Consider the following 23,814-nt stretch of genomic DNA (forward strand, 5'->3'; position numbering starts at 1 on the left):
GCTCGCACCTCCTGACATAATGGATCGCTTCCTTTTGCATATTAGGCCAGTAGAACCCTGCTCTGAGCACTTTATAGGCCAGATGGCGTCCCCCCATGTGACTGCCACATATGCCTCGGTGAACTTCTGTCAAGGCATTTAGAGCATGTGTGGGAGTTAGACACTTCAGGAACGGACCAGAGACTGATCTTTTGTACAGCTCCCCCTCCACCAGTGTATATCGAGCTGTGCGACCTCGAACTTTACGTGCCTCGACCCTATCTTTGGGCAGAACATCATCCCTCAGGTATGCGATGATGGGATCCATCCAACTAGGCTCAACCTCGATTGGCTTGACCTCTCGGACTTGGTGGGAGGGCTCAGATAGTTGCTCGATGTACACTGACCCATCCAGCTGAGCTAGCGCCTCTGTCGATAGACACGAGAGTGCGTCTGCCTTCTCGTTCTCGTTACGGGGCACCCAGCACATCTCGAACGCATCGAACGAGCTCACTAACTTCCTGGTTAGTTCTAAGTATGCGACCATTCGTTCGTCTTTGGCTTCATAATGCCTATTGACCTGATTCACGATCAGCTATGAGTCAGCTCGCACCGTCAGCCTCTTGACCTGTATGGCCTTGGCCATTCTCAGCCCTGCTATCAATGCTTCGTACTTTGCTTCTTTGTTTGAGGCTGGAAAGTTAAGGCATAGCGCGAACTGTATCTTAAAGCCCTCTGGGCTCGTTAGAATGAAGCCAACCCCCCGAACCTCTGAATTGCTTGACCCATCTACAAACATGGTCCACGATGGCTCTAGACTAGTCTCTACTTCCATCTGGTCCTCGTGCTCCCCTGCGTTCTCATTCTGAGTGCACTCGACCATGAAATCTTCCAGGGATTGACTCTTTATGGCCGTCCTGGGCCTGCACTCGATCTGGTACTAGCTCAGTTCCATGGCCCACGCAGTTAGCCTTTCAAACACGTCTGGCTTGTGGAGCACTTTCTTTAGTGGTTGATTGGTCATGACTGCTATGGGGTATGCCTGGAAGTATGGCCTTAGCTTACGAGCTGCCTTGACCAATGCGAACGCGAGCTTCTTGATCTGAGGGTAGTGAGTTTCCGCATCTAGCAGTACATGGCTAACGTAGTACACTGGTTTTTGTACCCCATCTTCTTCTCGTACCAAGGTCGCGCTCACTGCTATAGGCGACGTGGCTAGGTACAGTAGCAGTTCTTTTTCAGGGACTGGCAATGCCAACAGCGGCGGGTTGGCTAAGTATGCCTTCAGATCTTCAAAGGCCTTCTGGCATTCCTCAGTCCATTCGAAGCCTTTGATGTCTTTTAGATTCTTCAAAGTCTTGAAGAACGGTAGGCACTTGTCCCCCGATCGGGACACAAATCGTGCCAATGCCGCAATTCTCCCTTTGAGCCTCGTACCTCGTGAACGGTCCTAGGAGGGCTCATCTCTTGGATGGCCTTGATTTTGGCTGGTTTGGCCTCAATCCCTCTTTGAGACACCATGTAACCCAGAAATTTGCCAGAGCTGACCCCAAAGGTGCACTTGGCCGGGTTCAATTTCATTTAGTGAACCCGCAGTACTTGAAATGCTTAATCCAGGTCGGCCAGATGGTCTTGAGCTCTTATGCTTTTCACCAGCATATCATCCACGTAGACCTCCATATTTTTGCCAATCTGTGCTTTGAACAACTTGTTCTCCATTCTTTGATAGGTTGCCCCTACATTCTTCAGGCCAAACGGCATCACCAGGTAGCAGAAGTTTTCTTGGTCTGAGCGGAAGCTGTGTATATCTCATCTCCTTCCTTCATCAAGATCTGGTTGTATCCTAAGTAGGCATCCATGAAGCGTAACCTTTCATGCCTTGCCATCGCATCTATCAGGAGGTCAATCCTCGGCAATGGGTACTCATCCTTGGGGCATGCTTTATTGAGGTCGGTGTAATCTACACACATCCTCCATTTTCCATTGGGCTTGGGGACCATTACTACGTTGGTAAGCCAAGTGGGGAACTACTCTTCTCTGATGAAGCTGGATGCCTTCAATTTCTCAATTTCCTCTTTCATCGTGGCCTGCCGCTCTGGGGTGACCGTCCTCCTCTTCTGCTGCACTGGCTTCCTGGTGGGGTCCACGTGCAAGGCGTGCTCAGCTATGTGGCGTGGTATGCCTGGCATGTCAGCCACTGACCAGGCAAACACATCCCTATTCTTTTGAAGGAACGAGGTGAGCTCCTTCGCTTCTTCGCTCTTCGGCAGGGATCCTATCTTCACAGTTCTTATGGGATCCTATTCGTCCAGTGGGACCTCAATGAGTTCCTCAATCGGCTCGCCTCGCTGGTACCGCTTATCACCCTCGCGGTTATCTGTGACCTCCACCGGGTCGGCCGTCCCCCTACAGTTGCCTTTGATCTGCTTTAAAAAGGCAACGTGGCACTCGCGGGCCTTCTTCTGCTCTGTCTGGCACTCCCCTATGCCGTTAAGGGTGGAGCACTTAACTTTTAAATGCCTAGTGGAGACTACCGCTCCAAACTCGTTCAAGCTGGGTTTGCCTAGTATGATGTTGTAGGCAGTCGCTACTCTGACGAGCATAAAGTTAACCTTTATGGTTTTTGGACAAGGGGCGGTCCCCACTGTCATCAGGAGCTCTATTGACCCCTTGATCGGGGCTGGGGCACTTGAGAACCTGTACAGAGGTGCGGACTCGGGCTTCAGCGTGCCTGGTTCGAACCTGAACTACAAGTATGCATCATAGGACAGCATGTCCACGGATGCTCTTGTGTCCACTAAGATCCTATGGACTGGACGATTGGCTATCACTGCCTGAACCACGACCGCATCGTCGTGTGGCCAACTTAGACCCTCCATATGTTCATCTGAGAACCTGATCATGGGCTTAGTGTGTGCCTTCTTCTCGGGCGCCTCGGCCACTGCCATGAACCACGCTTTTGCCTTGGCCTTGAGCGATGACTCCTGCCCTGGCCCCCCAGGATGGTGAGGATAGCAGGCGCCATGGAGGTGTTGGCTTCATCTGGGTTTCTTCGAACCTCCCTGTGATCATTGCGCCGGTCATCACGACGATCTTCATCACCTCCTCTTCTGTCTCGATCGTCTCTATGGTAGTTGCTTCTCGAGGCATCGCGACCCCTGGAGTTATCTTTTCCATCTTCCTTGACATAACGTCTCAGATGGCCCTTCTGGATCACGTCTTCTATCTCTCTCTTCAATTGTCTGCAGTCCTCGGTGTCATGACCGACATTCTTGTGGAACTTGCAGAACTTATTTTTGTTTCTGTCCTCAGGCCTAGAGAACATCGGCCTGGGCCATTGCAGCAAGCCCCGATCATAGACCTCCATTAGGATCTTGGTCCTGGTCGTGCTGAGCAGGGTGTAGTCAGGACTTTGGTCTCTGTCAGACCTCGTCCTCTTGGTGTCTTTTTTCTTCTCATCCTTCTCACTCGCTCTCTTTTTCTTTGGAGCCTTTGTATCTACCGCCTTCCTCACCTTCATGATATAGAACATATTGGCATACTGGTAGCAGCGGTCCAGCAGCTGGGGCATAGTGGTCACTAGGTCCAGGGTGAGCGACTTCACCAGGTCATGGCTGGTGACCCCATTATGTAAGGCGTTGAAGGCCATAGCATCATCCAAATCTTTAATTTCCAAGCTCTCCGCGTTAAAATGGGTGATATAGTCCCTGATGGACTCATCAGAACGCTGCTTGACAGCCAGCAGATTGGCAGCGATCTTCTTTTGCTTTACATTGCTTTGGAAGCGGCTTACGAAGGCCTTAGCCAACTCAGTGAAACTTCTGATTAAGTTGGGTTTCAACTTTGCAAACCACAGCACCGCGGGCCCCTTAAGAGAGGTGGGGAATGAGCTACACGACACCACATCAGACTAGCCATAGACCATCATCATGGAGTTGAAGTAACTAATATGGTCGTTGAGGTCGCCCTTCCCATCATAGGAAGCTCCTCCCTCATGAGCTCGGCAGTGAAAGGATGCTAACCAGGCCTGAAACTTTCTTCAGGGGCGCTGCCCTTCTCCAGGGCCTCGATCTTGGTGTTCATCTCACGGAGTGTATGGTCAAGCTCACTTTCTACGATCTGGTTAGGGATGGCGTTAGCTTTGGTGCGACATACGTTCAACTCGTCTCTGAGATCACGCCTGGGTGGCCTCTGCTGGTCAACCTGCTCCATGCGTGCCCCTGAGGCTTTGGTGCGACTTCTCTCGATCCAGCTATGAGTCTGCGGTCAGTGGACACCGATTGCTCCCCCCCTCGTGAAGGCCTGCTCCTAGTAGGCAGGTTTCCAATGCGAACGATCTCCGGAGGGGGCAGTTCTCTCCTGGATGGGTGTGAGGACCCAGCCCTGCTCCTAGTTGCTCGCATGCCATCTCTTGGGGGCTTCGGATTCTCCTGAGTATTCCTTGGGATCACTGGTACAGGTGCTGGGGGCAAGGCTGGCGCTGGAGGCAAGCCGGCGGCAACGACGGCTGCCAGATTGGCTACCCTCAATGCCTGAATTTCTCAGACCACGTCCCTAAGGAACTCATTCTGGTGGAGTACTTGCTGCTGCAGGTCTTGGATCTGGCCCACATTGGCCGACGCGTTAGGATCTGCCACCATTGGAGTGAATCCCTGAGGCAGTGGTGGTGGAGGTGGTAGTGCCCTGATGCTACGGCTGGACTGACCCTGATCCTGCGTTGTATTCTGGCCAGCATCCGCAATTGCAGAAGGTTGGGTCTCGGCTGCCTCCCCCGCAGCCGGTAGTTGGGGTTCAGTTGGTGTGGTGTTCGCTCGCTGTTAGGTTTGCTTTCAGGCCAGTCCCCCGCTGCGGGCATTCTTCGTCACCCGGCATGTGACCGGATTCTCCACGACTGGTGGAACTTGAGTGCTGGGTGGAACGACATTTTGTTCTCCGGCCATGGTCTTAGATTGATTGTTTGATAGAGGTTTAAGGCTTTGAGGATGTAACGTTCCCATAGACAGCGCCAAACTGTTGCGTCAGAAATCCTGTCGGAGCGAGTTCTGCCTACAAAACAAGAATTAGCAGAGAAGACGGGGCGTTGCCGGTGATCTCACTCCGATGCTTAAGTTAGATCTCTGAGCAGCAGTCAATTCAATGAGAATTCAGATAGTTTGGACGTATGTTACCTCCCTTACTTAAGGTGGTTGAGAAGTAGAATCGTGCCTGAATAGGTAAGCTGGAATCTCGGAGTGGAGTGAGACCGTTGTAGAGTGAAGTGTGGGGATAATGTTTATCCGTTACTTCCTAGGCGCCGGATTAGGCGTGACGTGGGCTAAAGTCTCAGACCCTGTTGGTCCATGCTAGACTTGGTGTTGTTTACGTAAGTTATGGAGGTCGTTCCTCTCATGCCTGGTTGTGGTCAGGCCGTGGCCGTTTGCAGGCGAGCGGGCTATGCCCTGGCGACGCGAGCTGGGGGGCGACCTTGTGCCCGCCATAGTATGATGTTCGTGATTCAACTCTTTCCACGAGCTTGGGGAGCATCCTCGTTCGTGTTTGTCGGGCCGTGTGCCCTCGTCTTGGACTCACGACCTCAATGGCTCATTCTCGTCGTGCCTGGTCCTTTGTCCCAACAATATCCATTATAACATTTTGAGCTTCCAAAACCTAACTACCCTTATGAAACTTATCAACTCCAATAGCAGTTGTACATATGTACGAGGGAGATGAGCCCACTGACATGATTCTCTTTGCTGCATAACACTGTCGATGTATCAACAACACTAGCTAATTAATATATATTAGATACTAATTCAAAAGATTAATTATAATAATTTTCCCATATCTCATTTAAAAATTAACTCTTCTTGAGAAAGCAAGATGACTATTCACCAACTCTCCAACCTAATTGCATTGGAGAGAGAGAGAGAGAGAGAGAGAGAGAGAGAGAGAGAGAGAGAGAGAGTTAGTTTGATGCTTTGAAGGCATGATAATCAAATTAGAATTTATATTTTTATGAATTACTAGAAAGAATTTATTTGCCAACTATACATTTATTAACTTATTACCAAAAGAAAAAACATTTAATAACTTATTTAATCGTCAATCATGTAGCTGACTATGTATTTTAAAAAAAAACTAAACTCGTCGAGTTTATGGTGACTCGGATGAAAAAATCAAGTTTTATTTGATTCAAACAATTTGTAACCTAGTCTTGTCATTTTTCACCTGAACGAATCTACGTGACTCTTGACCAAGTTTTCCATAATTTTGACTCGACTCGGGTGACTAGCCCGAATCAAAACCATGCATTGTACCAGAAATTTCTTCATCGATGATTATCATTGGGTAGGCATTTCTAATGTTGGCAATATTTCAGGTGACACGTTTCAAGAGCGGTGGAGTCTCTCTTGGTGTAGGGATGCAGCACTACGTGGCGGATGGAATATCAGGTATACACTTCATCAACACATGGGCCGATATGACACGTGGATTCGACCTCACTATCCCACCACTTATCGATCGAACCATCCTACGAGCCAAGGACTCACCAATCCCCGCATTGCATCACGTCGAGTACCAGCCCCCGCCTACCATGAAAACCCCTCTACAAACCACAAATTCCCAATCGGGTCCCAACACTATCTCCCAAGTCGTGTTGAAGATCACGGAAAAAGATTCTGTCAATCCGGGCAGCGTGCAGCACTGTCCAGCGCCTGGGATTGAGCAGGAGCTTTGACCGCCTTACCCCCGCTCGGGCAGGGCATTGGACAGGGGGTAAGGCGGTAAAAGTGCTTGTTCAATCCCAGACACTACACACGGCTGCACGGTGCCGGGATTGACAGGATCCAAGTCCGAAGATCACCCGTGAGCAGCTCAACATCATGAAAGCCAAGTTCAAGGAGGGCGGAAACACCTTCAACTACAGCTCCTATGAGATGCTGGCTGGACACGTATGGCGCTGTGCATGCAAGGCACGTGGCCTCCCCAATGATCAGGAGACCAAGATGTACATCGCCACCGATGGACGATCGAGATTGCATTCCCCACTTCCACCTGGTTACTTCGGCAATGTCAGTTTCACTGCCACTCCAATTGCCTTGTCCGGTGACCTCACGAAAAATCTGTTCACCTATGCTGCGGGTAGGATCCATGAGGCCTTGATGCGGATGGATGATGAGTACTTGAGATCGGCCCTTGATTACCTGAAGTTGCAATCTGACCTGACGGATCTAGTTCGTGGGCCCCACACTTTTCGATGTCCGAATATCGGGGTCACGAGCTGGGCGAAACTGCCAATATATTCTGCGGATTTTGGGTGGGGCCGGCCGATATATATGGGCCCCGGTGGAATCGCTTACGAGGGTTTGGCGTACGTGCTTCCAAGCCCAACCAATGACGGAACACTATCGCTGTATATTTCTTTCAATCTGAGCACATGAAGGTCTTCCAGAAGCTTATGCATGAGTTTTAAAGAGACGATCCGACTCGGACGATACGTGCAAGTGTTTCGTTTTGGATTTGTGTAGCCTAATAATAGTATAACACCAACTTGCAAAAAAGGCTCTCTACAATACGTGCAAGTGTTTCGTTTTGGATTTGTGTGGCCTAATAACACCCACTTGCAAAAAAGGCTCTCTTTCACTCAAATTAATTTGCATTGAACCCTCTTTAGGGCTGGTTTGGTATGATTTCTGTTTCTATTTCATGAGAGTTATAAATAGAAATTGGGATGTTTAGTATTTTTTTATCTTATTTATGAGAAATTGAAATCAAGTTAATATTAAATTGAAAGGAGAATATTCTCTATGCCATAGCACAGTATACGCCCAGGCACATGGGCAGCCTGTGCAGGGGGCAAGGTGGCCATTGCACCCACCCCCATGTGCCGGGGCACAGGCTGCGCTGTGGCGCAAAGAACAATGCCCCTAAATTGAAATCAAGTTAATGTGAAATTGTGAAATAGGTCAAGAGTTGTTTCAATTTTGAAAATGAAATTGTTTCTAACCTTTTTCGTGTGATACTTTAAAGAGCATGTTTCTTACAACGGCTCCAAACATGGTTACCCATGTAATTTCACTTAAAAGCATGTTCCAGGGATTATTGAAAGTTTCAATCCCAATACGAAGAGGAGTTGCTGCAACGACAAGAAAGCGTCGAAGTTCGACAGTTACCCCAACTAGGTTTGTAAATGATAAGTCATAAATTAGAAAACCAATGGGAAATCAACACTGGCATAGCCGGGCCGACCATGGGAGGCAAGACCGACCATTGGAGGCAAAACCGACTTGAAGGTGACCAATCATTGTAAAGCAAGGTAGTCCTGGGCAGGTGTTCGCGTCATGAAAGAGAGCCAATCATAAGAACGAGTGTTAAGGGACTCGCTCGACTCCGAACACTGGGGGTGGTCCGGTTCAGAAGGGGATAAGCACGAGCTGACCATTCAATCGACCATTTAGTCGACCATTCCCAACACATCCCGGAAAAGGCACTTAATGGCCCCGCTGTTGGCGCTCCACATCTCCCCCAACAAAGATGTAATGCATAAGGGGTTTTACCCATGTCATCAATAAGGATGCCACGTCACCCTAAATCGTGCCTGAAATTCCTCTCCAGCAAGGATTCCTCTCTGTGAGAACAATGACTGCATGGCGGGGGATCGCCACGTGTCCTCCACCTCATCCCTCCTTGGGAGGAAAAGACAGAGAAAGAGAGGTGAAAATGTGTGTGGGAGTCGCTTTCTAGAAGAGGGTCTAGGACCCAAAATTGTAATGTAATGACTTTCATAAAATGTCCTTTTGGGGACAAATGATCTGTTGGTCTGGGTACGGGTCAAGTTACGATCAAGGGAAGGTATTAGGCACCCCAGTCCGCCTGGACTCGCCGGTCTTCTATTGCTAGGCATCATGGAATGAATAACATGTTTTGGTAGAATGTGGAATGTAAGTCAGAGTGTAAGACAGTAAAATACAAGGGGAATGAAGGGAACACATATTGGAGGTTCAGTTGCAAAGTAAAGATTAGTATACCGAAATGTAAAATAAAGGACTCAAGGTCTTAAATAACCTAAACATGATTGACTCTAGGCTAAGTGTAATGATGTGATGAAAGCATGAGAATGAAAGAGGATAATTTAATACATATGCATGATGAAACATAGCATTGAAAGGACTCAAGGTCTTAAATAACCTAAACATGATTGACTCTAGGCTAAGTGTAATGATGTGATGAATGCACGAGAATGAAAGAGGATAATTTAATACATATGCATGATGAAACATAGCTTTGAAATAGGAAAAATATACCAATGATGAGTGAGCATGAGGGAGTCTTAAACTACAGGGATTGGGGTCATGGAGATGCATACATAAAGATAAGATAAAATACATATAAAAGAAGCATAAAGGAGGGAAGAAACAATAGGGTGTGATCACCGTCTAGGAAGACAGGATCATGATGAGCACATTTATGTGTGAAATCATAGGGCATAAAGCATGCATTTTACCACATTGGACAGAGTTACTCGGTGCTTTCTTGTGCTTTTCAGGTTTTTGGGCAATTTATTGCTATTCTGGACTATCGAGGGCTACATCTCCAACTTTACACTTAAAGCTGCCCAATGTTTTTACATGGCTGTGTTCAGAGCTAAATTTTGAACAAGATAGACGTGACGGAATTCAATTTCGCATCCTTTTAGGCCTCCATGCAAGCAATTATCTTTTCCTGGCCGTAAAAGAATAATGGGCCAGAAATGAGCCGAAACACAAGCCCGAGCTAGTCTAAATTTTTGGAGAGTTATATTTGGCATCAAGGAAGACAATTATGATCAAGGGTTGAGATCCTCTCAAGCATTTACCCTCTTTTTGTATTTTTTCACTATTGGAGGAGAGAAAAAAGCCACATGGGACTTACACTTGTTCACATGTGACCAAGGGTAGGATGGGAATAATTCTCACTGAAGCAACCAAGGACAAAGGAGGAATTTCATATCCAAATTAGAAGTTTGACTAGAAAGTGGGCTGCAAGCAAGGATCAGTCAAGATGGGAATTGCGCAAGAAAAAAAGGAGAAATAGTAGGAGAGATAAGAGAGGAGAAAAGAAAAAAAAGAAAAAAAGAAAAGATACTCTCTCACCATTCCATCTCTCACGGATTCTCTCTCTCTCATCCCTCTTTCTTATTTTCTCTCTCCTGATCCATGATTTTTCTCTCTTATATATATATATTTTTCTCTTATGCCACCTCACCTCCTTCCTAAAACCCTTCCTTTCCCTCTAATAAGCCAACGGCTCCCGTCTCCTAACCCCTCCATGATTTTGTCTTTTGCTTTTTTTTTTTTCTATGCCACCTAACTTTTCCACCTCCCTTACCCTCTTTTAATTCTCTATTCTCTTTTCTCTTTCACGTGGTCTCCTATTATCTCTCTCTCCCATATCTTTATTCTATCGTATTTTATTTCATTTTTTTTCCTATTTATATCTTTCCCTTTTTCTTCCCTCTCTCCTAAAATCTCTCCTCTCACACAAGGCTCCACGATTTTTAGAGAACATGATGGGTATTGTATTATTTGTTGAGTGGAAGCCTAGTCATCACTTTCTCTGTCCTCCAATTTTTCAAGGGCACTTTTAGAATTTTACTATGGATAGATTGCTTTTGGAGAAGATTCCCTCATCCTTAGAAGGTTGAAAAGTCAAAGATGCCTTGATCTCATTGCTTGGAGAAGACTTCTACAAAGAAAAGGAAGCACAAGTTTAGAATTAGAAAGTTACTTTTTCAAAAAAAGAAGGTTTATGTAGCTAGGATTTTTATCTCTCTTAGTTTCTATTTTTTCTATTTTTTCTTGGGGATCAAGTCTTATTGTAAAGGAAGGAGAAGGGAATATTCCCTTATTTTTGGATACTCTCTCCTTTTCTCTCTCCCCTCCACGTTTTTTAGAAGGAGAGAGGCTCCAAAACCGTGGAGCTCCTCTCCCTCTTCCCTTTTCTCTCTTCTTCTCTCCCCTTCTCCCTATAAATACCCTTAGCCTTGGGCTTGTAAACTCGTTCAATTCATTAGTGAAATTTCTTCTTCTCTTCTTCTAGTTTTTGGTTTTCTAAGTTTTAGTTTGATTTTATGATTTCAATTCCATGGTTGTAATGCTTTTGATTCATGCTTTAATTTTGATGTCTTTAATTGGGTTGTAATAATTTAATTCTAGTTTAGTTTTAAAGTTTTCTAGTCTAGGCTTCTAATTCTAGTGAGAAGAACTAGAGACTTGGAAGAGGAAGCCATGCAAGGATTGTTTAAATGTTCAAGCTTCTTCAACTATATTCATGCATGGCTTAATTAATTCGTGCACTTTCAACTTTGGTAGAAGGGAGTATCAAGTTCTTATTTTTATTTTTGTGTTCTTCTTCTTCTTAACCTCTTAATTCTTCTAGTTTTTAATTTCTTCTTCTTCTTCTCTACCTCTTTTTTCTTGTATTAGTTTTATTTTATTAGTATTCTCATCTCTATTAATCCCTCCATTCTATTAGGAATTTTCATTCTCTATTATTTATATTTTCATTCTCATTCTCTATCTCTCTAATTCAATCATGCTTTTAGGATTTTTATTTTTTATTCACTATTATTATCAGGCATTATGTTAGGATCTTAATTTAATTATTTTTGTTTTAATTTCAGATTTGGTAGCGCCATTTCAAGTGTGAGAAGCAAACAATTTCAATCCGATTCAAGCCCCGAAGCCCCTTCGGGTTTTACATCTCTAATCTCTTAGTCTCATTCTCCCTCTATCATCTCTTTCTTTTGGTTTTTTTATGTGGTTGTGATGTGTGGCTGCAATTTATTCCTTCAAATCCACGTTAGTTTTGATAGGTTAGATGCTTATGTGTTAGGGCGTCAATTCAATTCGCTAGATGCTTGTGAGTTAGGATGCATTAATTTTTGTTAATTTAATTTAACACTTTAATTTGGTTCACTTTGCATTGCTTTAAAGTGAGTAAAAGTGGGTGGCTTACATGTCCTTGAGTTCGACTCATAACTACGATTGATCCGTACGCTTGCAATAATTATTTCTTGCAAATAAGTTTTTGGCGCCGTTGCCTGGGAGATTATTGACCACTTTATTTTTTTTTATTTTTAAGTAATTCGAAGTGCTGTAGTTTCTTCTCTTTCTCCTCTTCTTTTTCTAAAAAAAAAAAAAAAAAAAGAGTTTTTGAAAACCTCATCTTATTTCTCTTCTGTTTCAAAGACTGTGCACCCAATCTAAAGTCCTTCATATGCCCAAGCCCAGCCTCTTCTGGTGTCCCTCATAGGATTAAGTTACCTATGACGCTACATCTTGACTTGGTTGGGTGGATTGGCATATGACTTATCTTTGAAGATGACCAACTTTGACAACAGGAAAGCGACATAGTGAGTGCTATTGGAAACAGAAACGTATAGTAGTCCTCCACTCTACATCAGAATCCATTTGGGGTCACTCGTAGGTGGCACATGAAGACTATACGGGTTCCCTTGCTGTCAACCTATATGGCAGCCTTATAGCTTTGGAACCACTGTTTCGATTCTTGAGGGACAAATGCACTATCTACCTTGGACTCCCTCTTATTTTTGGTGATTTTCTCTTCTAATCTTTTATTTTTCTTTAATTTTTCTAAAGGAGACCTCATATCTGTTTAGGTGGCTACGGTGTAGATTCATGATTCAGGTAACCGTCTTATTAGAATATCACCTTCTCTGCCACCTTTAGCCCTACCTTTGACTATGGGTGACCAACAACCCAAGACTCTTAAAGATAGGTTTTACCCTGCTAGGGCTGCACAACCCTCATGCATCAATCTGCCAGTTGCTACAGGGAACAACTATGAACTCAAGACCCACTTCATTAGTATGCTACCCTACTTCCATGGGATGGCTAATGAGGATGCCTATCTTTTCCTTAGAGAATTTGAGGAGGTCTGTGTTCTAATTAAGGTTCAAAATTTAATTGATGATGCAGTTAGGCTGAGGTTTATAAACTTTGCCCTGAAGGACCAGGCCAAAAAGTGGCTCTATGGACTGCCAACAAATTCTATTAATACATGGGATGAGTTCACCATTGTCTTCTTGAGAAAATTTTTCCCTCTTCACAAGACCAATAAGCTCAAGAGTGACATCCTCCAGTTCAGGCAGAAACCACATGAGTCCTTCTCTAAATTCACGGAGAGATTCAAGGACCTCCTTTTAGAATGCCCTCACCATGGTATTGACTTGTGGCAGCTTTTCCAAATTATTTATGAGGGCATAGACTTTCAGACCAAGCAGCTTTTAGAATCTATGTGTCTTGCAGGCTTTACCTCTTTTCTGATGAGAATAAGGCCTGGACATTCTTGACCAACTTGGCTGAAAAGACTAGGGAGTGAGAATCTTTCCAAGAGACTGAAAGGACCACTAAGGGGTATCTCATTGAGGGTGTTCCAGCCAAAGAGGCCAAACTTGACAGCCTCATCAAAAGGTTGGAGTTCCTAATGCCTAAAGAGCCTATGCCAGTTAACCAGGTCAACCATGGGTCAATATGTAGTTGGTGCCATACACCTAGACATCTTTTAGAGGAATGCCTCAACACCTTTGTGGGTAATTTCAACATTGAGAATGTGAGTGCTCTCTACCAAAATAATCCATACAACAACACTTATAATCCAGGATGGAGAAATCACCCAAATTTCTCCTGGAATCAAGGAAACCAAGCAGACCAATCCAACTTTCACAATCAAGGCCAGGTTGGTCTCCAAAAGCCCAACTTTGCACCATAAAATCAAGGAATGTCTCCTCACCCCTTCCACCCTCGTCCTCACTTAGGACCCACTATGAATTCTGCTAGGCCACCTCTCCTTGCACCTTATCAGCAACCCCCAGGGTTTATCAATATAGGAGAAGCAACAAGCATGAGTGAGATGGAAAACAAGACAGCCCTTCTCATGACAAGCCACAATAATATGGAGAAACAACTCACCCAGCTTGTCACAATCCTGCATGAGCGGGAAATAGGAAAGTTACCTAGGCAACCTGAGCCAAATCCTAGGCGTTAGGTTCGTATTTAGCAAGGTACCCAAGCTCCTCCACTCAATGTTGCACAGGGCCAATAGCATCAAGGGCTCTCCAGCCAAGTAAATACTGCATATGCTTTAAGGAGTGGCTGTGAGTGTCAACAGGTTAGTACACCTCAATCTTTACCATCTCATACTCCTATTGACTCTCCCCCTTCTGAAGAGGCCATTGTAGTGCCTTCTGTTCCTGGTTCATCTGATGAACCTGAAGATATTCCAGATGATTTGGTTGAGGAAACCAAAGATGATTCTATTGAGGAAGTGAAAAGGACCACCCCTGAGAGAGTTTATACCCCACCTGCCCCATTCCTAAATAGGTTGGTTAGCAAGAAGTCTCCTTCTGTGAAAAAAATATTGGATGTTTTTATGCAGGTTTAGATGAATATTCCTTTACTGGATGCCATAGCCCAGGTCCCCGCTTATGCTGAAGTCCTCAAAGACTTAAGCACCTAAAAGCGGATCACCAATGTGCCCAAAAAGGCATTCTTGGCTATTAACATTAGTTCTCTTATCGCACAGCCGATAGCAGCCAAGCATAAGGACCCTGGAAGCCCCACCATCTCTTATACTATAGGCAACACCACTATTGATCATGCCTTACTGGACCTTGGTGCAAGTGTGAACTTGTTACCCTTTCATGTCTACCAACAGTTGGGATTGGAAGAGCTAAAACCGACCAGAATTACTCTTCAACTTGCAGAGAGGTAGGATAAAATTCCTAAGGGGATGATTGAGGATGTCCTGTTAAAGGTTGAAAAATTTATCTTTCTTGTGGATTTTATTGTCTTAGACACCCAATCTACTGCCAATTTTAAAGACCAAATCCCAATCATATTAGGTAGACCCTTCCTTGCTACTAGTAATGCTTTGATCAATAGCAGAAATGGTCTCATGAAGCTATCTTTTGGTAATACTTTTGTGGACTTTAATGTGTTTAGGTTGGGCAAGCAGCCTGATATGGATGAAGATGTACATATGCTTCAGGGATTTTTCGATGATGTTGACACTTTCTTTGAGATAGATTTTGATTTGGGATTTCAAGAATGTATGCAGGAATTGGAAAGTGTTGATGATACCACATTGTCTGAGGTCTGGAGCATCCAACCACCATTGGAGCCCCTTGGACCCCTATCCACCTCTATTCCTAAACCCTCTATTATTGAGCCCCCCACATTAGAGTTGAAAGCATTGCCCTCCAACCTCAAGTATGCCTTCCTAGGACATGATAACACTCTCCCTGTAATTATTGCTTCTGATTTGACTTCTATACAGGAAGAAGAGTTAATTAAGCTTCTGAAAGAACATAAGGAAGCTATAGGTTGAACCATGTCAGACTTTAAAGGTATTAACCCCTCCATTGTTCAACATCATATTCATCTGATGAAGAGTTCTAAACCTTCTAGGGAACCCCAAAAGAGGGCTAATCCTGTGATGAAAGAAGCAATTAAGAAAGAGATCCTAAAGTGCTTGGATCATGGCATAATTTATCCTATTTTTGATAGCCACTGGGTGAGTCCTGTGCAGGTTGTGCCAAAGAAAGGAGGAGTCACTGTAGTTGAGAATGCAAATAATAAATTGATTCCAACCCGTATCCAAACGGGATGGAGAGTGTGCATTGACTATAGAAAATTGAATGCGACAACTTGGAAGGACCACTTCCCCTTGCCTTTTATTGATCAGATGTTAGAGAGACTAGCTGGCCATGAATATTATTGTTTTCTTGATGGATATGCAGGCTATAATCAGATCCCTATTACTTTGGAGGATCAACACAAGACCACATTCACATGCCCTTATGGAACCTTAGCTTACCGGTGTATGCCTTTTGGGTTTTGTAATGCCCCTGCTACATTCTAAAGGTGCATGATGAGTATCTTTTCTGATATGGTAGAGCACTTCCTAGAGGTGTTTATGGATGATTTTTCTATTCACGGCTCTACCTTTTCTAATTGCTTGCATCACCTTTCCTTGGTTCTTAAAACATGCATAGAAAAGAACTTGGTTTTGAATTGGGAGAAGTGCCACTTCATGGTGAAGCAAGGTATAGTTCTTGGTCACATTGTGTCCAAAGATGGGATTCAGGTTGATAGATCTAAGGTGGACCTTATTGTCAATTTACCACCACCTAAGAGTGTGAAGGACATTAAATCTTTTTTTGGTCATGTAGGTTTTTATAGAAGGTTCATCAAGGACTCTAGTAAGGTAGCTAGACCTCTCACTTCCTTTTTGGCAAAAGACTGCCCATTTGATTTCTCCCCTGAGTGTCGTAAGAGTTTTGAGCAATTGAAAAGAGCATTGACCTCAGCTCCCATTATTCAAGCTCCGAATTGGACAGTGCCATTTGAGCTTAAGTGTGATGCCTTTGATTTTGGTAGAGGGGCTGTTCTTGGGCAAAGAATCAACAAATTGCCCCATGTGATTTATTATGCAAGTAGGACTCTTGATGATGCACAGCTCAATTATACCACCACTGAGAAATAATTTTTAGCTGTTGTATTTGGTTTAGAGAAGTTTAGGCCCTACTTGATTGGATCACATGTGATTGTTTATACTGACCATGCAGCTATCAAATATCTTGTGTAGAAGAAAGATGCTAAGGCTCGCCTTATTAGGTGGGTCCTCTTATTGCAAGAATTTGATCTTGAAATTAGGGATAAGATAGGATGTGAAAATTTGGTTGCAGACCATCTATCCTGGCTGCCTAATTCCTTGACTATTGATTCTCCAGTCAACGAGAACTTTCCTGATGAGTTTTTGATGGCAGTGTCTAGTGAACCTTGGTTTGCTGACATTGTCAATTATCTGGTTATAGGTGTGACACCTGCACATTGGTCCACCCAAGATAAGAATCGTTTCTTTTCACAGGTGAAGTATTTCTTTTGGGATGATCCTTATCTTTTTAAGACTTGTCCGGATCAAGTAATCCGAAGATGTGTTCCTGATCATGAGCAGCAATCTGTCTTATCTTTTTGCCATGATTAAGCTTGTGGAGGCCACTTTGGGCCCAATAAGACAACGGCCAAGGTTTTACAGTGTGGATTTTATTGGCCTACTCTTTTTAGAGACGCTTTTACTTATTGCAAGTCGTGTTCTTTATGCCAATCTTTAGGACGTCTCACCAGGCGGAACATGATGCCCCTTAACCCAATTTTGATGGTTAAGGTGTTTGATGTATGGGGCATAGATTTCATGGGGCCTTTCCCTAATTCTTTTGGTAACCTGTACATATTACTTGCTGTGGACTATGTGTCCAAATGGATTGAGACAGTTGCTTGTAAGACCAATGACCACAAGGTGGTTGTGAAATTTCTAAAGGAGAACATCTTCTCCTGTTTTGGTACTCCCCGTGCTATCATTAGCAATTGGGGCAAGCACTTTTGTAACCATCCCTTTGAGGCCCTCATGAGAAAATATGGTGTCATTCACAAGTTGGCCACACCCCACCATCCCCAGACTAGTGGCCAGGTTGAGATTTCTAATAGGCAGATAAAGCAAATTCTTGAGAAAACCATCAAATCGAACCACAAGGATTGGTCTAATAGGTTAGTAGATGCGTTGTGGGACCATAAGACCGCCTTCAAGACCGATCTTGGTCAATCTTCGTACCGTCTAGTGTATAAAAAGGTGTGTCACTTACCTGTTGAGCTTGAGCACAAGGCCTTTTGGGCTATCAAAAAGCTTAACTTTGATCTATCCACTGCAGGTGCCCATAGGAAACTCTAACTATCTGAGCTTAGAAATGAGGCATATGAGAATGTCCAAATTTACAAGGCAAAAACCAAGGCTTTTCATGATAGGCATATTTTGAGAAAATCTTTTGAGGTAGGTCAGAAAGTTTTGTTGTACAATTCTCGTTTGCACATCTTTCCAGGTAAGTTGCGCTCAAGATGGAATGACCCCTATATTGTTTAGACTGTTTATCCTCATAGGGCTGTTGAAATTGCCAATCCAAGTACATGTGGTATATTTAAGGTAAATGGCCAACGTTTGAAGCCATACATTGAGATGCCTACTCCAGTTGAGGAAGAGGTCATGGATCTCCATAAGCCTCTTTACCTTGAAGACTAATCTCCTGGTATGTATCCCCTCCCTTGTCCTTATTCCTTCTTTTCTGCATGCATTGAGGATATTGCATGAATTAAGTGCGGGGGGTGTGTTGGACTTAATTGATGAAGTCTATGAATTTTGACTGTGGTGGTAGTTTGTTTTGTGCATACGCTCGTTGATTGCGAAGCAAGAGAGAGAGGGAATTAGGTGCCCTAGCATGTGAAATAATAAAAAAACCCCTTTTCAATGATGGTAATTGGTATGTATCCAGTGAGAGGGACTGAGTTGGAAAATATGAGCACTATTTCATGGCTAGATTCCTCTATGTGTTTTATGAACCCTTTGATTTTTTGGCTAATAGTTGAGACCAATTTGTTTGTGGCAAGGCCAGGCATGAAAGTGAAAGGAAAAAAAAAAAAAAGAGAAAGAAAAAAGAAAAGAAAGTGGAATTCCTTGGGACTAGATAGGGCACTGTTGCCTCAGGAAGTAGGGTGACTTGTTCGAAATTCCTTGGAAGGAAACTAAAAAAAAAACTCTTGCATCAATGTCTCAATGTCTTATGGATATATGCAAAAAGCAAAGCTACCAAGTATTTGGGTGTCTGGTGTATGCTCCACCATGTCATTCAGAGAACAGTAGTAGAGTAGAAATAGAGTTTACTGTTGTGAAAGAAAAGCTTTTGCCTTAATGCCTGAAAATAAAGTATGGTAAAAAATACTCAAAGCCTAAGTCTTTGGTTCCATCGATGCTATGGGGGGTTTACTTGAAGATGAATAGTATTCAAAAAATATGAGGAAATCCCTTAATCTTGATGCATGTTTGTTACTTGAATTGATGTGGGGTGATAAAATTCAAGTGTGGGGGAACCTTTGGCTCCTTGATCTTTAGTTGAGCATTCTTAGAGCTTGTGTGTACTATCCTACTCATGTCATGATTAAAATTTGCATCATCTTTTGACTTATCGAATTTTGGGTGTACATTCATTGCAAACACCCACAAGACTAAACTCGTCCACTAGGGGTAACCTAGGGGTTCAAAGGCTTGTTGCACATGCTAAGAGCAATCGTGATTCCTACGAAAGTGAGTTAGGATTTTTGCATTCTAGATTAGTTTTTCTTTTTGTTTACTTTAGGACAAGTAACGTTCAAGTGTGGGGGAATCTGATGAGCACATTTATGTGTGAAATCTTAGGGCATAAAGCATACATTTTACCACATTGGACAGAGTTACTCGGTGCTTTCATGTGCTTTTCAGGTTTTTGGGCTATTTATTGCTATTCTGGACTATCGGGGGCTACATCTCCAAGTTTACACGCAAAGCTACCCAATGTTTTTGCATGGCTGTGTTCAGAGCTAAATTTTGAGCAAGTTGGATGTGACGGAATTCAATTTCGCCTCCTTTTAAGCCTCCATGTGAGCAATTATTGTTTCCGAGCTGTAAAAGAATAATGGGCCAGAAATGAGCTGAAACGCAAGCCCGGGCCAGTCTGAACTTTTGGAGAGTTATATTTGGCATCAAGGAAGACAATTATGATCAAGGGTTGAGATCCTCTCAAGCATTTACCCTCTTTTTGTATTTTTTCACTATTGGAAGAGAGAGAAAAGCCACATGGGAGCTACACCTGTTCACATGTGACCAAGGATAGGATGGGAATAATTCTCACTGAAGCAACCAATGACAAATGAGGAATTTCATATCCAAATTAGAAGCTTGATTAGAAAGTGGGCTGCAAGTAAGGATTGGCCAAGATGGGAATTGCGCAAGAAAGAAAGGAGAAATATTAGGAGAGACAAGAGAGGAGAAAAGAAAAAATTAAAAAATAAAAAAGAAAAGATACTCTCTCACCATTCCATCTCTCACGGATTCTCTCTCTCTCTCTCTCTCTCTCTCTCTCTCTCTCTCATCCCTCTTTCCTATTTTCTCTCTCCCTATCCACGATTTTTCTCTCTTATATATATATATTTTCTCTTATGCACCTCACCTCCTTCCTAAAACCCTTCCTTTCCCTCTAATAAGCCCACGGCTCCCATCTTCTAACCCGTCCATGATTTTATCTTTTGCTTTTTTTTTTTTATTTTTTATTTCTTTCTTTTTTTTTTTTTTTCTATGCCACCTCACTTTTCCACCTCCCTTACCCTCTTTTACTTCTCTATTCTCTTTTCTCTTTCACGTGGTCTCCTATTATCTCTCTCTCCCATATCTTTATTCTATTTTATTTTATTTCATTTTTTTTTCTATTTATCTCTTTCTCTTTTTCTTCCCTCTCTCCTAAAATCTCTCCTCTCACACAAGGCTCCACGATTTTTTGAGGACATGATGGGTATTGTATTATTTGTTGAGTGGAAGCCTAGTCATCATTTTCTATCTTCCAACTTTTCAAGGGCATTTTTGGAATTTTATTATGGATAGATTGTTTTTGGAGAAGATTTCCTCATCCTTGGAAGGTTGAAAAGTCAAAGATGCCTTGATCTCATTGCTTGGAGAAAACTCTTACAAAGAAAAGGAAGTACAAGTTTAGAATTAGAAAGTTACTTTTTGAAAAATAGAAGGTTTATGTAGCTAGGATTCTTATCTCTCTTAGTTTCTATTTTTTCTATTTTTTCTTGGGGATCAAGTCTTATTGAAAAGGAAGGAGAAGGGAATATTCGCTTATTTTTGGATACTTTGTCCTTCTCTCTCTCCCCTCCATGTTTTTTAGAAGGAGAGAGGCCTAAAAACCGTGGAGCCCCTCTCCCTCTTCCCTTTTCTCTCTTCTTCTCTCCCCTTCTCCCTATAAATACATATAGCCTTGGGTTTGTAAACTTGTTCAATTCATTAGTGAAATTTCTTCTTCTCTTCTTCTAGTTTTTGGCTTTTGAAGTTCTAGTTTAATTTTATGATTTTAATTCCATGGTTGTAATGCTTTTGATTCATGCTTTAATTTTATATCTTCAATTGGGTTGTAATAATGTAATTCTAGTTTAGTTTTAAAGCTTTCTAGTCTAGGCTTCTAATTCTAGTGAGAAGAGTTAGAGACTTAGAACAGGAAGCCATGCAAGGATTGTTCAAGTGTTCAAACTTCTTCAACTATATTCATGCAAGGCTTAATTAATTCATGCACTTTCAACTTTGGTAGAAGGGAGTATCAAGTTCTTATTTTTATTTTTATGTTCTTCTTTTTCTTAACCTCTTAATTCTTCTAGTTTCTAATTTCTTCTTCTTATTCTCTACCACTTTCTTCTTCTATTAGTTTTATTTCATTAGTATTCTCATCTCCATTAATCCCTCCATTCTATTAGGAATTTTCATTCTCCATTATTTATATTTTCATTCTCATTCTCTATCTCTCTAATTCAATCATGCTTTTAGGATTTTTATTTTTTATTCACTATTATTATCATGCATTATGTTAGGATCTTAATTTAATTATTTTTGTTTTAATTTCATATTTGATAGTGCCATTTCAAGTGTAAGAAGCAAGCAATTTCAATCCGGTTCAAGCCCCTTCGGGTTTTACATCTCTAATCTCTTAGTCCCATTCTCCCTCTCTCATCTCTTTCTTTTGTTTTTTTTATGTGGTTGTTTCTAACCTCTTTCGTACAATACTTTAAAGAGCATGTTTCTTACAACGGCTCCAAAAATGGTTACCCATGTAATTTCACTTAAAAGCACATTCCAGGGATTATTGAAAGTTTCAATCCCAATACGAAGAAGAGTTGCTGCAACGGCAAGAAAGCATAGAAGTTCGAAAGTTACCCCAGCTAGGTTTGTAAATGATAAGTCATAAATTAGAAAACCAATGGGAAATCAACATCTGGCATAGCCGGGCCGACCATGGGAAGCAAGACTGACCATTGGAGGCAAAACCGGCTTGAAGGTGACCAATCATTGTAAAGCATGGTAGTCCTGGGCAAGTGCTCGCGCCATGAAAGCGAGCCAATCATAAAAACGGGTGTTAAGGGACTCGCTCGACTCTGAACACTGAGGGCGGTATGGTTCAGAAGGGGATAAGCACGAGCTAACCATTCAATTAACCATTTAGTCGACCATTCCCAACACATCCCGAAAAAGGCATGTAATGGCCCCACTGTTGGCGCTCCACATCTCCCCAACAAAGGCGTAACGCATATGGGCTTTTACCCACGTTATTGATAAGGATGCCACATCACCCTAAACCGTGCCTGAAATTCCTCTCCAACAAGGATTCCTCTCTGTGAGAACAATGACCACATGGCGGGGGATCGCCACGTGTCCTCCACCTCATCCCTCCTTGGGGGAAAAGAAAGAGAAAGAGAGCTGAAAATGTGTGTGGGAGTCGCCTCCTAGAAGAGGGTCTAAGACCCAAAATTGTAATGTAATGACTCTCATAAAACTTAATTTTGGGGACAAGTGGTCCATTGATCTGGGTACAGTTCAAGTTACGGTCAGGGGAAGGTATTAGGCACCCTAGTCCGCCTGGACTTGCCAGTCTTCTATTGCTAGGCATCATGGAATGAATAACATGTTTTGGTAGAATGTGGAATGTAAGTCAAAGTGCAAGACAGTAAAATACAAGGGGAATGAAGGGAACACATATTAGAGGTTCGGTTGCAAAGTAAAGATTAGTATACCAAAATGTAAAATAAAGGACTCAAGGTCTTAAATAACCTAAACATGATTGACTCTAGGCTAAGTGTAATGATGTGATGAATGCACGAGAATGAAAGAGGATAATTTAATACATATGCATGATGAAACATAGGATTGAAATAGAAAAAATATACCAATGATGAGTGTGCATGAGGGAGTCTTAAACTACGAGGATTGGGGTCATGGAGATGCATACATAAAGATAAGATACAATATATATAAAAGAAGCATAAAGGAGTGAAGAAACAATAGGGATGTGATCACCGTCTAGGAAGACAAGATCACACTCCTCTTGGAGATGCAAAATTTGATAAAAATGAGAAAACAAAGAAAATTGAATAAGATCAGAGACCGAAGGGCCTACCTAGTGAAAGAAGATCAAAGTAAGAGTGTGGAGGTTTCCCTTGTGTAACTCAGGAGATTCGTACATCGAGCAAGTATCTCCGCTTGTTGTGGCTTCTCTTGTCTCTTGTACTTGAATGATTTGTTGTCTTAGAGGCAACCTCCTTTTGGGAAACCCTGTGATTGCTTCAATCATGCGGCATCTTCTGCTAGGCACTTTGCTCCCCAGCACGAAGCAACTTTTCTTTTTATTCACCATTTACCTAGAGGACCCCTCATATCGATCAATAAAGCCAATGATCTACTTCAGTGAGCTCTTTAAGCCCTATGAAAAGATGATGGTATCATCGGCGAACAGACTGTGAGAGATGCCCGGGCATCCTCTTGGCACCTTAAAAAACTTGGCCCTTCCTTCACAGAACAGCGACCTCAAACCCTTGCTCAGCACCTCTTATGCTAGAATGAAAAGGGCAGGTGAGAGAGGATCACCTTGCCTCACCCCCCCTAGTTGATTTAAAAAAATCAGACTGCCCTCCATTAATTACCACAGAAAACCAACAATTCTCCACTACTTTTTTAATAAGAGCAATCCAATCAACGCCAAATCCAAATCTGTGCAAGACTTCAAATAGAAACCCCCACTCCAACCTGTCGTATGCCTTAGCCATGTCCAGCTTAAGCACTACATTACTGCCCCTGGTATCCCTGTTAATGTCATGTACCACTTCTTGAACCAGTGCAATGTTGTCATGTATACACCTGCCCTGCACAAAAGCTCCTTCCTCCTCGGAG

General features: G+C 42.9%; 1 non-coding gene and 1 pseudogene across 1 annotated transcript; one reads left to right on the forward strand and one right to left on the reverse strand.

The window, feature by feature from the left end:
- The first annotated feature begins 4,233 nt into the window (after positions 1-4,233).
- LOC122644838 lies at positions 4,234-7,452 on the forward strand (annotated as a pseudogene).
- A 5,626-nt stretch (positions 7,453-13,078) lies between these two features.
- On the reverse strand, positions 13,079-13,185 carry LOC122646952. Its single transcript, XR_006330753.1, has one exon. It is a non-coding gene; the product is annotated as a small nucleolar RNA R71 (small nucleolar RNA).
- Positions 13,186-23,814: the final 10,629 nt, after the last annotated feature.

The sequence above is a fragment of the Telopea speciosissima genome, chromosome 11, assembly GCF_018873765.1.
Source record: "Telopea speciosissima isolate NSW1024214 ecotype Mountain lineage chromosome 11, Tspe_v1, whole genome shotgun sequence".
NCBI classification, from domain to species: Eukaryota; Viridiplantae; Streptophyta; class Magnoliopsida; order Proteales; family Proteaceae; genus Telopea; species Telopea speciosissima.